This window comes from Triticum dicoccoides, chromosome 5B, assembly GCF_002162155.2.
Source record: "Triticum dicoccoides isolate Atlit2015 ecotype Zavitan chromosome 5B, WEW_v2.0, whole genome shotgun sequence".
NCBI classification, from domain to species: Eukaryota; Viridiplantae; Streptophyta; class Magnoliopsida; order Poales; family Poaceae; genus Triticum; species Triticum dicoccoides.
Genome location: NC_041389.1, coordinates 156,962,461 through 156,976,203, shown reverse-complemented (window position 1 = coordinate 156,976,203; position 13,743 = coordinate 156,962,461).

Below are 13,743 nucleotides of genomic sequence, written 5' to 3'. Positions count from 1 at the left end.
GCCGCATCGCGCCGCGCCTCCCCGTGCCTCCGCCCGACGCCGCCGACCACCGGGGCAGCCTCCCCGCTCGCCGCCGCCGCCGCCGCCGCCATCTTCCTCGCCGGAGAACACCATCACCGCCGCCGCCGGTTTCCCTACTCCCGAACCGGTATAACCCGAGAAAACCGTTCTGGTTTTTCTTTTAATATGGTTTTTTTTATAAACCTAGACTAGATTTGTTTTTTAGGTTTATTATTTAACGAACGTTTTCTGTTTAGATAGTTTTAGTGAACGTTTTCTTTCTGTAGATCTGTTTAGCGAAAGTTCGTTGGATAGGATTTTTCTTTTTATTTTAGTTTTCTGCCAGGGACCTATTCGTGATAAATTTCTTCACAGATTAGTCCCTGTACTTCAAACGACCACATCTTTTTACTCGTTTATCCAAATTCAACGAAACCAACACCCACCTCTTCGTTATGATCTACTCTATCCAGTAAAACAACTTAAACATGTTTTTGAAAGTTTAAAAATTTGAAGTAGGTCAGATTTGAATTCAAACTTCGTTTGATCATAACTTGAGTTTTATAACTCCGTTTGAGTTGATTCTTTTTGCATCTCGAAGCTCTTGACCTGAACTTTCTGATAAGGCCAAATTCACATAATTTTGGTACTATTAGAAATTGTTTTATGTTGCAAGAGTTATTTGCTTGGTTTTGATGTTTTCCGATTTGTTTTCTTCGTTCTTTCCGATCTTTTGAGTGATTGCTTATGTGTGGTTACCATTGCTTGCTCGCGATAGATTGACCGGAGTGTCACGAGTAGAGCTATCAAGATTTTTGAGTGCGAATCATCTTCATCAACATTGCAGGCAAGTAACACTTGATCATACTTTTTTCTACTACCCAGTTTTTATGCATTAGATCTATCCTCAAACATTGCATGAATAGGATCTAATTAAATTGTGGGATGGGAAGTAGATGAGGTAGTACCTGTCACCTGTTTTATTATCAAACCTTTGGGAGTAACTTCTACATTTGCTTATTATGCCATGCTATGCTAGTAGACGTGGATTGGGTGAGTGAATATCCATGACAGATGTGAGATTGTTAATTACTGGTTTATTTAAGGTGGCAACATAAACACACATCTGGGTGGATTGAGGCACCTGTTTTCTAGCAAGACTTGCCTGTTTTTCTTCGGACCGCCACCCAGGCTCAAAGGGATCATGAGATTATTCAAACTAGAAACTTCCGTGTGCAGCCACATGCTATTATGGGCTCTAGCATAGTTGACTAAGTTGTGCGAACTCTTACGGGGTGGACTAGCAGATGTAGGGGATGTAGGTTGGTACGGTCTACCCCACATGTAATGTGCTAGCGCTTCCGAAAGACTATGTCTCGGTCATCCGTTTCTCAAACATCATGTAGTGCGAGAAATCAAACGGAGGCGATCGAGTCATGTGGGGAAAAGTGTGCAAACCTCTACAGAGTGTACAAACTAATCATGATTAGCCATGTCCCCGGTTATGGACATCTTGAGTATCTAGTACTTGATTTTCCTGTGAATCTCATCATGTTACTGCTAATCAATATTGTTGGGTTTTAATGAGTACTTTTAATTGGGATTGAGAATGCTGTCAACCATTCTCAATGTTTAACAACCACCATGATAGTTAAATAAATTTATTCCTTTGTAGTAGGGAAAATTTGGCTTTTCGCAAAAACAGTAACCATAGAGCTTTTCCACCAGCCAAATATGCATGTAGTGATAGCCTTTTTCATCATTGCTCTATGGTGTGAATTTGCCAGTACATTCAATGTACTGACCCTCTGTGGCTGCAACGTCTCATGTTGCAGGATCTTACGACGAGTAAGTGATACGTTAGGGTTACGATTTCCTATACTCAACTTTGTCGTTGGTGTTGATGGGAATCCACAACTGTGTTACTTCCGCTATTTTGGATTGAGGTAATAGTATTTATGTTACTTTATACATGTGATTTACCTCTGTTATAAATCCTCGAGTACTGTGTGTGTCAGCATACCGATCCAGGGATGACACGTAAGCACAGAGACTTGACCCATTCGGGTCGGGTCGCTACATATATTCTTTTGTCGGCGCGTTTATTTGCACTGGTGGCGAACTTTGATGCCCAGTGGATGTAATATGTGTAATAGCCATGATAGCCTAGCGTAAGTTGCTTGCTTATTTATTTCCTTGTTCTCTTTTTTATTTGTTTGCTTGTAGTCAGTGCAGTTCTTTTTCCGCGGTTTGCTAGTGGCCGCAGTAACCTATTTTTTAAAACTAGGCCACAATAACCATGGGCTACATATTTACTGTAGTGACACTAGATCTCCTATGGGCCGTAGAAACAATGGGCTTTCTACGGGCCGTATAAAACAATGGGCCTTCTACGGGGTGTAGAAACAATGGGCCTTCTACGGGCGTATCATCAATGGGCCTTATACGGGTCGTATGATCGATTTGCCAAACATGGGCCAATAACAGACTGCATTACGGTCGTAAACGGGCTAGAGTTGGAATCGTCCGTTCATGGGCCGACCATAATGGGCCGTTGTTAATAGGACATATTTGGTGACGCTATGAAAATGGCCCAATGTGGGCCACAAACGGGTCGACTGTAACCACGGGCTGAATTTGGCCCACAAGCAGAAAATGACAGTAACAGGCCGTAAGTAACCGAATGCCGGAAATGATCCCAAGAATAAATGGGCCCTGAGAAGGCTGAAAGATAACATGGGCTGCAAACGGCCCAACGGAATAATGGGTCGTTAATGGGTATAAAGTGATGCACTGTTCATTACGGGCCAGTTTCACCACGGGCCGTTAATGGGCCAAGAGTGACAAAGGACCTCATATGGGCCGAAAGACGTCATGGGCCATACATGGGCCGGAACTTAAAACGGGCTAGAATCAAATTGGACAGCCCAGATGACGCTACTAGGCCTAATTCGGGTAGGTCGTAATGGACCCTGGGTTAGCGGGATGTAAATGGGCTATATGCGAACAGGCCGTTAACAGGCTTTCCGTGGGCCGGCCCGCCACCTTTTGACCATGTCAAACGGGGCGGCCTTTTCACGGGAATGGGCCTGTGTTGGGCCGTGCCACGTGTCGACGCATCATAGGCGCCTTCGGTCCAATGAGTGGATGACATCTGTCCCAACGGTGAGCCGACACGTGTTTCCTCTAGCCAATGATGATTTTACACATGGAAAATCCCCATTGGTCGGGGCTGTTAATGGGTTATCGGATCCAAAACCGGACCCGATAGCTTAAAGGCATTCCATTATTGTGGATGCCACGTGTTGGTCACCCTTGATGAAAGCACTTCTATGACACGTGATTTATCATCATGGAAGCGGACACTTCTGTGATGATAATTTTGGTAATGTCATGGAACACTTCTACGACTGCACAGGTATGACTATCTTGATTCTGTCATTAAATCGTCATGGATGTACATGCATGACAGAAAATGTGACCTACTGTGACAAACACGTATCATCACGGAAGTGTATTTTTTGTAGTGCTTCGACCTTGAAGTTGGTATTGAACATGCGGATGTCAAGTCGTCTGGATGGCCCAGGGTGGGATGAAAGGATCTTGGAGACTGCGGCCATGCATTTGCAATCCCCGTCGCAGAGGCAGCTATTGACGGTGAGGTTGAGGGGGACGCGGCGCCAGAGGGGGCGCCACCGCCGGGAGAGCAGGGCGGTCCGCATGGTAGATTTGGTGGGGAGGAGGCCGATGACGACGAGCAGCATGTCGTCGGGGAGGCTGCTGATGAAGTCCAGGCTCGTCGGATGCAGTTTTGGCTCAAGTCGCCTCCGCTTGTTGGCTGCCTTGCCGTCCATCTCAACCGGCGGCGACGCCGGTGTACACGTGTGATGGTGTGAGTTGTGTGTTGGGTGTGCGCGAGTGCATCCTTCTATGCATGCCGCCGCGCAGTAGTGAATTGTGCGCGAGTGCTTCCTTCACGCAGAAGAAGTGTGTCCTCAATGCACCCTCAGTTTACTATCATGCAGGGTGCTACCCCAAGTGGTTTCAACTTTGTTTACTTCACCGCGTGTCAGATGGGCTTCTAGTTTACTTATTTTCACCCACTGCCACATGGGCCAGCACACGAAGATAGATAACACGAGCTGACAATGCAGCATGTGGACTGGTTGACCGGTCAACTAAACAATATACGGAGCTATACGTTGACACAATGAGCATATAATCTGTCGGTATAGAGATTTCGAGTGAGAGGGGAGGCCCGTGAGAGATAGCAGAGAGAGAGAGAAAGAGCTACTCCCTCCGTTCGATAATGTAGTTCCAACATTTTTTTAAGAGTCAAACTTTTGAAACTTTGACCAAGTTCATAAAGAAATTACTTATATCTACAATACCAAAGATAAATGATAGTATGAAGTAAGTAATTGTTGTGATGAATCTAATGATCATTCCAGATGTAAATGTTTTTCTCCACATATACCTGGTCAAACTTTTCTGAGGTTTGACTTTTCAAAACATCCATATGCTTATGGACATGAGAGAGTCCCTAACTAGAGAGAGAGAGAGTGAGTGAAATAGAAACAGTGAGTGAAAAAAGTGTGTGTGCATGTGAAAGAGACATGTACAACACATGATAAAAGTAGACAAAAAGCGTGTGTATCTTATGCAAACATATCACACATGCATCTTTGACAACGGAAGCAAGGTGAGGAGATAGTGTGTAGTTGTTTGCAACCGAGAGAGAAAGACCCCTAGCACGTGGCCAAGAGGGGTCTGACAAATAAGGGAGAGAGGTCGAGAGAGACATACGGAGAAAATGCAGACATGGGGAGGAGAGAGTGTATGTTCGTCAGAGAGAGATCCCCTAGAGATCGTGATGGGACTACATGGGTGGGAGATCAAGTGACAAGGTGTGTGCACGATAGAAGATACCCCGAGAGATATCGAGATAGATGTATGGATGGAAGGAGACAATACGTGTGTTCCTGATGGCTAGTGAGAGATAATCATACTTAGGGGGGAGTTCTTGCGCCTATGATGGAGTGAGGGATTATGGTACTTAGGGGGGTGCGTGTCACATAGAGAGAGAACAAGGGCGGAGAGTGTTGGATGGGTCTATATGTATAGCGCGAGCGAGGCATGTGTATGTGTGAACCAGGGAGATATAAAGTTTGAGACAGATAGAGGAGCCTCGATAAGGATGAGTGGTGTGTCAGATAGCTGAGAGGGGGAAAGAGATATTCCATGCGCTCGATAATGCAGTGCATGTAAATTTTTTAGAAGTCAAACTTTGGAAACTTTGATCAGGTTTACGCAAATGTTATTTATATCTACAATACCAAAGATACATCATACGGAATTACATCTCATGGTGAATCTAATGGTATATGTTTGCCGTTCTAGATGTAAATGTTTTTCTCCACGTACATGGTCAAACTTTGTGATGTTTGACTTTTCAATAAATATATATGCTATGGACCGAAGAGAGTGCCTAAGTCAAGAGAGATCAAGTGCGTGTGAAGGAGAATGAGTGAGTGTGCAAAAAGAGTGTGTGTGAAAGAGAAAGTGACAACAAACGATAAATTAGAGAGAGTGTGTGTGTTTTTTCGTTTCTTATGCAAACATATCACGCAGGCATCTCCGAGATAGAAAAGCGAGGCGAGGAGATACATGAAGATAGCTAGTGTGCGATTGTTTGCAATGGAGAGAGACACCCCTATAGCACATGTCCAATAGAGGTCTGGCCAACAAGGAACAAAGGTCGAGAGGGACACATGGAGAACATGGACGCATGGGGAGGGAGAGAGGGTGTGTTTGTGATAGAGAGATCCCCTCGAGATTGTGAGGGGACTATATGGGTGGGAGATCGAGGGAGGTGCGTGCACGATAGAAAGATGCCCCGAGAGAAATCGAGATAGACCATGCACATGTTTGTGATGGAGACTAAGATTAGCTAGTCATATACATATAGGGGGGACTGCGTGTGCCTACAATTGAGTGAGAGACCATCATACTTGGCTAGCTAGGCATGAGATTGTGTGTGTGCATGTGAGATGGAGAGAGAACAAGGGAGAGAGATAGAGTTTTAGATCAGTTTATCGAGTGCGAGTGAGATATGCATGTGTATGTGTGACCCAGGTAGATGAAGAGTTTGAGAGAGAGAGGGAAGAGATCCGAGACGACAGAGTGGTGCGTGAGAGAGTTAAGGGCAATGATCCAAGGAATTTTTGTGCGTACGATGAGTGCACCCAAGATATCTAGCTTGGACTACAGAATCATACATAGTGAGCGAGAGAGACCTATAGATGGAGTATATATGCATGCGAACTACAAAGACCCCCCCCCACACACACACACAGAGAGAGAGAGAGAGAGGGACCAACAAGGTTTGTGTGTTGGATGCGTGCGACAGAATTGAAGATTGTCGGAGAGAGAGAGAGAGAGAGAGAGAGAGAGAGAGAGAGAGAGGAGTCCGGGAGAGGGGGAGGTTGCGTTTTATGCATCAAAGACTGGTATAAACCATGTTTCGATATAAACTTGCATTCAAATATTTAAATTGGATAACATTTTGTCCGCAATCCACACATGAACGGGGATATGTGTATATCAGACAAGTTCATTAATTTGACTATAAACGTGTTCATGGAGTACTACAATACTGTACAACATGCTACTCGATTGAGGTGTTCAATTTTGGATTTAGTTCACTATTTTAACCTGGTGAATGACCTATTTCATTGAATCGAGATATTTCATTTTGGGTTTGATTCCCGTTTTTGAGTGGGTCAACTATTTTTCATATAGTAAATCACTAGCAACGAGCATGTAAAAACACATTACTCCCGAGCATCATCTCTCCATCTAAAAAAGAAGTGGCAAGCTAATATTTCAAAATTTGATTCAAATCGACATGGTAAGGTAGACATGGATGCTCGTTCTCCCAAAATTTGAACGAACCGCTAAACACCCTCTGCTCGGTGGAATACGCCCGAGCAAATAAATGGGAGACGCGAAATTACCGGCCTATGTGGGACACGCATCAATTGGCTCATTGTACATCGAGGGTAGGTTCCTAACTTCATCCAAGCGCGCCTTCTCCTCGGCCGAAATGACATGTGCCGAATAATTCATAAACCATGGTCAGCAAAATATGTATGTAACTCCCCCCACATTTCAGAGAAATGTGTCTGTAAGACATGGTTCCACTCCCCTCCCAATTCCCTCCACATTCATACCTCATGGGCGCCAAATCACCTTCTCCCCAGAAGCTCCCTTCTCCCGAGCCATGAAACCTCAGCCCCTCCTCCATGGCGCCCCCACAGCACCAATTTCACAGCCGCCATCCTCCTTAATGCCGGAGACGCTGTCCATTTGCCGTCGTGCACTGGGCCGTGTGCCTCTTACTCCGTGCTACTGGAGCTGCCTCGACGAGGGTCGTGTGAATCGTACCGGAGCCGATTCACCCCCGCTGTTGTTCATGGTGCCGGAGCGGCTCCAACTTCGGATCCGTCCAGAGTCCCGGCGCTGCTTCCCCGTAGCCGTCGACTGTTGCGACATCTCTGCTTCCCTGCTGCCGATCGCCACCGCAACTGCGCCGGCCTCACCGACTCGGCAGCTGGAGCTGCCTACTTCACCATGCCGCCAGATAGGTCGCACCCTCATCTCAAATCACTTTATTTAGGCCTCAGTTGTTTGAATTTTTATTCTGGGCTAATCGATTCCCAATGGGAAGTAGCACCCCTCGAGGCGGTAGAGCTCCTAGGCTGCCGGTTGGCTGGTGTCTAACATAAGGGTGCGGGGGCGCAAGTTCACCGCAGAAGTAGTGCTTAGACGGCTATCTTAGAGTTGCGTGGGTTGAAGGTACTGTCGCCGCTGGATCTGGATGACGGCGAGTCTTAGTGGATTGGCCCGGGGGCGGCGTAACCACGGCAATGCGGTGGGGCGGGGAGCGGGGTTTTGGTCGGGGCCACGGACGGCAGAGGCAGGCTGCTCTGCCGTTGGGCGCTGGCTCTTCGGGGAAGATTCCGAACAGTGTCAGACGGGAGGCACAAGAAGGCCATCAAGCCATCCGGCGTAGATCGGACAGTACCAAAATAAAATAAAATCATGTGACCCCAATTTAGTCTTCAGTCAACAGACGTGTGACCACTCTCGTACCTTGCTATTAATCTCTTATTGTATTTCTTCAGATCAAAGAGATGTGTCGCTCTTAACATTATGCCTTTTCTGCATCTTCAGCCACACCGTCTTCCGACTCACCACAGCTGCTCCAATAAGGGAAGCATACACCAAAAGGGAGCTATAGTCCCCACTCAATAGTTCTGTGCATCGAATGTGTGTCCTTAGCATTTTGAGGGGTCCACATCTCTAGTCCATGCCATACCAACCATTGAACTTTCTAAAACATTAATCTTGATAGAATATTAGTTCAATGAGTTATATGTTGTTATGAATTACCAAAACCACCCAGTGATTAGTTGCACTTTCATGTTACTACTAACATTACTTGCTCGTTAGAAATTATATTGCTATCAAACTATCATGTTACTCACAATTTCAGCACTTGCAGACATTACCTTGCCGAAAACCACTTATCATTTCCTTCTGCTCCTCGTTGGGTTCAACACTCTTTCTTATCGGAAAGAGCTACAATTGATCCCCTATACTTGTGGGTCATCAAGGCTATTTTCTGGCACCATTGCTGGGGAGTGAAGCGCCTTTGGTAAGTGGAATTTGGTAAGGAAACATTTATATGGTGTGCTGAAATTTACTGTCACATGTTACTATGGAAGACAATCCTTTGAGGGGTTTGTTCGGGGTATCTTCACCTCGACCGAAACCACAATTAGCTACCCCTCAACCTACTACACCTACTAAAAATATTGAATATGAAATTCCTTCGGGTATGATAGAACAACTGCTAGCTAATCCTTATGCAGGAGATGGAACCGAACATCCTGATATGCACTTGATATATGTGGAACAAATTTTTGGATTGTTTAAGCTTCCAGGTTTACCCGGAGATGATGTTAATAAGAAGGTTTTCCCTTTATCTTTGAAGGGAAAAGCATTGGCATGGTATAGACTATGCGATGATATTGGATCTTGGAATTGGAATCAGTTGAAATTGGAGTTCCACCAAAAAAATTATCCCATGCATCAAGTTCGTCGTGATCAGAATTACATATATAAATTTTGGCCTCGTGAAGGAGAAAGTATCGCTCTAGCTTGGGGGAGGCTTAATTCAATGTTATATTCATGCCCCAATCATGAGCTCTCAGGAGAAATTATTAGAATTTTTATGCTTGGCTTTCTCATAATGATCGATCCATGCTTGATACTTCTTGTGCTGGTTATTTTATGAAGAAGACTATTGAATTCTGGTGGGATCTTTTAGAAAGAATTAAACGCAACTCTGAAGATTGGGAACTCGACGAAGGTAAGGAGACAGGTATTAAACTTAAGTATGATTGTGTTAAATCTTTTATGCATACCGACGCTTTTCAAAAGTTTAGCACTAAATATGGACATGACTCTGAGATAGTAGCCTCCTTTTGTGAATCATTTTCTACTCATGTTGATCTCCCTAAAGAGAAGTGGTTCAAATATCACCCACCTATTAAAGAAGAAATTAAAGAACCGGTACTAGCTAAAGAGGAAACTATTATTTATAATGTTGATCCAGTTATTACTACTGCTTATATTGAGAAACCACCTTTCCCTGTTAGGATAAAGGAACATGCTAAAGTTTCAACTATGGTCCAAAAAAGTTATATTAGAACACCTAAACCTGATGAACAAATCAAAGTAGAGCCTAGTGTTGCTATGGTGAAAGATCTCCTGGAACAAAATATAGATGGGCATGTTATTTACTTATGTGAAGAAGCTGCTAGAATTGTCAAACCTGATAAAAAGGATAAACATAGACCTGTTGTTGGCATGCCCGTTGTCTCAGTTAAAATAGGATATCACTGTTATCATGGTTTATGTGACATAGGTGCAAGCGTGAGTGATATTCCCTTTACCTTATATCAAGAAATTATGAATGACATAGCACCCACAGTGATAGAAGACATAGATGTTACTATTAAACTTGCTAATTGAGATATTATATCACCAATTGGGATTATTAGAGATGTTGAAGTCTTGTGTGGGAAAATAAAGTACCCTACTAATTTTCTTGTCCTTGGTTCCCCACAAGATGACTTTTGTCCCATTATATTTGGTAGACCTTTCCTGAACACCGTTAATGCAATAATAGATTGTGAGAAACAAACTGTCGGTGTTATCCTTGGTGATGAGTCTCATGAGTTTAATTTCTCCAAGTTTAGTAGAAAGCTTCATGAAAAAGAATTGCCTAGTAAGGATGAAATAATTGGTCTTGCTTCTATTGTTGTGCCTCCTACTGATCCTTTAGAACAATATTTGCTAGACCATGAAAATGATTTACATATGCATGAAAGAAATGAAATAGATGATATTTTTTTTGAACAACGTCCTTTGCTTAAATACAATTTGCCTATTGAAACTTTAGGAGGTCCTCCTCCTCCTAAAGGTGATCCTATGTTTGTATTAAAACAATTGCGAGACACTTTGAAATATGCTTATCTTGATGAAAAGAAGATATATCTTGTTATTATTAGTGCTAACCTTTCAGAACATGAAGAAGAAAGATCATTGAAAGTTCTAAGGAAGCACCGAGCTATTATTGGATATACTCTTGATGATTTAAAGGGCATTAGTCCCACTCTATGTCAGCACAAGATTAATATGGAACCTGATGCCAAACCAGTTGTTGATCACCAACGTCGATTAAATCCGAAGATGAAGGAAGTGGTAAGAACGGGAATATTAGAACATCTAGAAGCAGGTATAATCTATCCTATAGCTGATAGTAGATGGGTAAGTCTTGTTCATTGTGTCCCTAATAAAGGAGGTATTACTGTTGTTCCTAATGATAAGAATGAACGTATTCCACAAAGAATTGTTACAGGCTATAGAATGGTAATTGATTTTAGAAAATTAAACAAAACAACTAGAAAATATCATTACCCTCTGCCTTTTATTGATAAAATGCTAGAAGATTGTCTAAGCACACACATTTTTCCTTCCTTGATGGATACTCTGGTTTTTCACAAATACATGTTTCTCAACCTGATCAAGAAAAGACCACTTTCACTTGTCCCTTTGGAACTTATGCTTATAGACGTATGCATTTTGGTTTATGCAATGCACATGCTACCTATCAAAGATGTATGACTGCTATATTCTCTGACTTTTGTGAAAAGATTGTTGAGGTTTTCATGGATGACTTATTTGTTTATGGGAAGTCTTTTGATGATTGTTTAAGCAATCTTGATCGAGTTTTGCAGAGATGCAAGCAAACAAATCTTGTCTTGAATTGGGAGAAATGCCACTTTATGGTTAATGAAGGTATTGTCTTGGGTCATAAAATTTCTGAAAGAGGTATTGAAGTGGACAAAGCTAAGGTTGATGCAATTGAGAAAATGTCATTTCCTAAAGATACCAAAGGTGTTCGTAGTTTCCTAGGTCATGTTGGTTTCTATAGGAGATTTATCAAAGGCTTTTATAAAATTTATAGGCCTCTTACAAATCTTTTATGAAAGGATGTTCCTTATGTTTTTGATGAAGATTGTTTAGAAGCCTTCGAAACACTCTAGAAAGCCTTAATTTCTGCACCTATTGTTCAACCACCTTATTGGAACTTGCCTTTTGAAATTATATGTGATGCTAGTGATTATGTTGTTGGTGCTGTTCTAGGACAAAGAGTTATTCATTATGCTAGTGAAACTCTAGACAGTGCTCAAAGAAATTATGCAACTACTGAAAAAGAATTCCTAGCAGTGGTGTTTGCTTGTGATAAATTTAGATCTTACATTGTTGATTCAAAAGTTATTATTCACATTCATCATGCTGCTATAAAATATCTTATGGAAAAGAAAGATGCTAAACCTAGACTTATTCGATGGGTTCTCTTGCTACAAGAATTTGATTTACATATCACTGATAGAAAAGGAGCTGAGAACCCCGTAGCTAATAACTTGTCTAGGCTTGAAAATATGCTTGATGACCCACTACCTATTGATGATAGTTTTCCTGATGAGCAGTTAGCTGCAATAAATGTTTCTCATAACACCCCTTGTTATGCTGACTATGCTAATTACATTGTTGCTAAATACTTACCACCTAGCTTTACATACCAACACAAGAAAAAATTCTTCTATGATTTAAGACACTACTTTTGGGATGACCCACATCTTTATAAAGAAGGAGTAGATGGTATTATTAGATGTTGTGTACCTGAGCATGAACAGGGACAAATCCTACAGAAATTTCACTCCGAAGCTTATGGAGGGCACGATGCAGGAGACAGAACTGCTCACAAGGTATTGCAATCTGAATTTTATTGGCCTACTCGCTTCAAGGATGCTCGTATTCGTCTTATCATGTGATGAATGTCAAAGAATAGGTAATATCGGCAAGCATCAAGAAATGCCTTTGAATTATTCACTTGCTATTGAACCATTTGATATTTGGGGATTTGATTACATAGGACCTTTTCCTTCCTCTAATGGGTATACACATATTTTAGTTGTTGTTGATTATGTCACTAAATGGGTAGAAGTTATTCCAACCAGTAGTGCTGATCACAACACCTCTATTAAAATGCTTAAGGAAGTTATTTTCCCAAGGTTTGGAGTCCCTAGATATTTAATAACTGATGGTGGTTCACACTTTATTCATGGTGTTTTCCATAAAATGGTTGCAAAGTATGATGTTAACCATAGAATTGCATCACCTTATCATCCTTAGTCTAGTGGTCAAGTTGAACTTAGCAATAGAGAAATAAAATTAATTTTGAAAAAGACTGTCAATAGGTCCCGGAAGAATTGGTCTAAGAAATTAGATGGTGCACTTTGGGCTTATAGAACAACATATAAAAATCATATGGCTAGGTCTCCCTATAAAATGGTTTATGGAAAATCTTGTCATTTACCTCTTGAGTTAGAACATAAAGCATATTGGGTAATTAAAGAACTCAACTATGATTTCAAACTTGCCGGTGAAAAGTGGTTATTTAATATTAGCTCATTTGATGAATGGAGAACCCAAGCTTATGAAAATGCCAAGTTATTTAAAGAAAAGGTTAAAAGATGGCATGATAAAAGAATCCAAAAGTGTGAGTTCAAAGTTGGAGAATATGTTCTTTTGTACAATTCTCATTTTAGATTCTTTGAAGGAAAACTCCTCTCCAAATGGGAAGGGCCCTGTGTTATCGAGGAGGTTTATTGGTCTGGAGCTATAAAAATAAATAATGCTGAAGGTACTAACCTGAAGGTTTTTAATGGGCAATGAATAAAACATTATATCTCAGGTATGTCCAATAATGTTGAAAGTAATATTATCCAAACTTTGACACTGGAGGAACACATAAAAGAGTCCTTCCAGAACACTCCAAAATTGTGAAAAAGAGGAGGTATGTGATACGGTAAAGTAAACGGACTCCGATAAATCCGCAAAAATATTTTTTGTCAGTTTTGGAAAATAACAAAAATTAGGAAAATAAGAAACTACCGGGAAGCGTACCCTGGTGGGCACAAGACACCAGGGTGTGCCTGGCTTGCCAGGCGCGCCCAGGTGGATTGTGCCCACCTTGGGTACCTTCCGGACTCCGTTTTTATATAGTTTGCTTGTCTCCCAAGATAAAAGACCTTTATATACCCC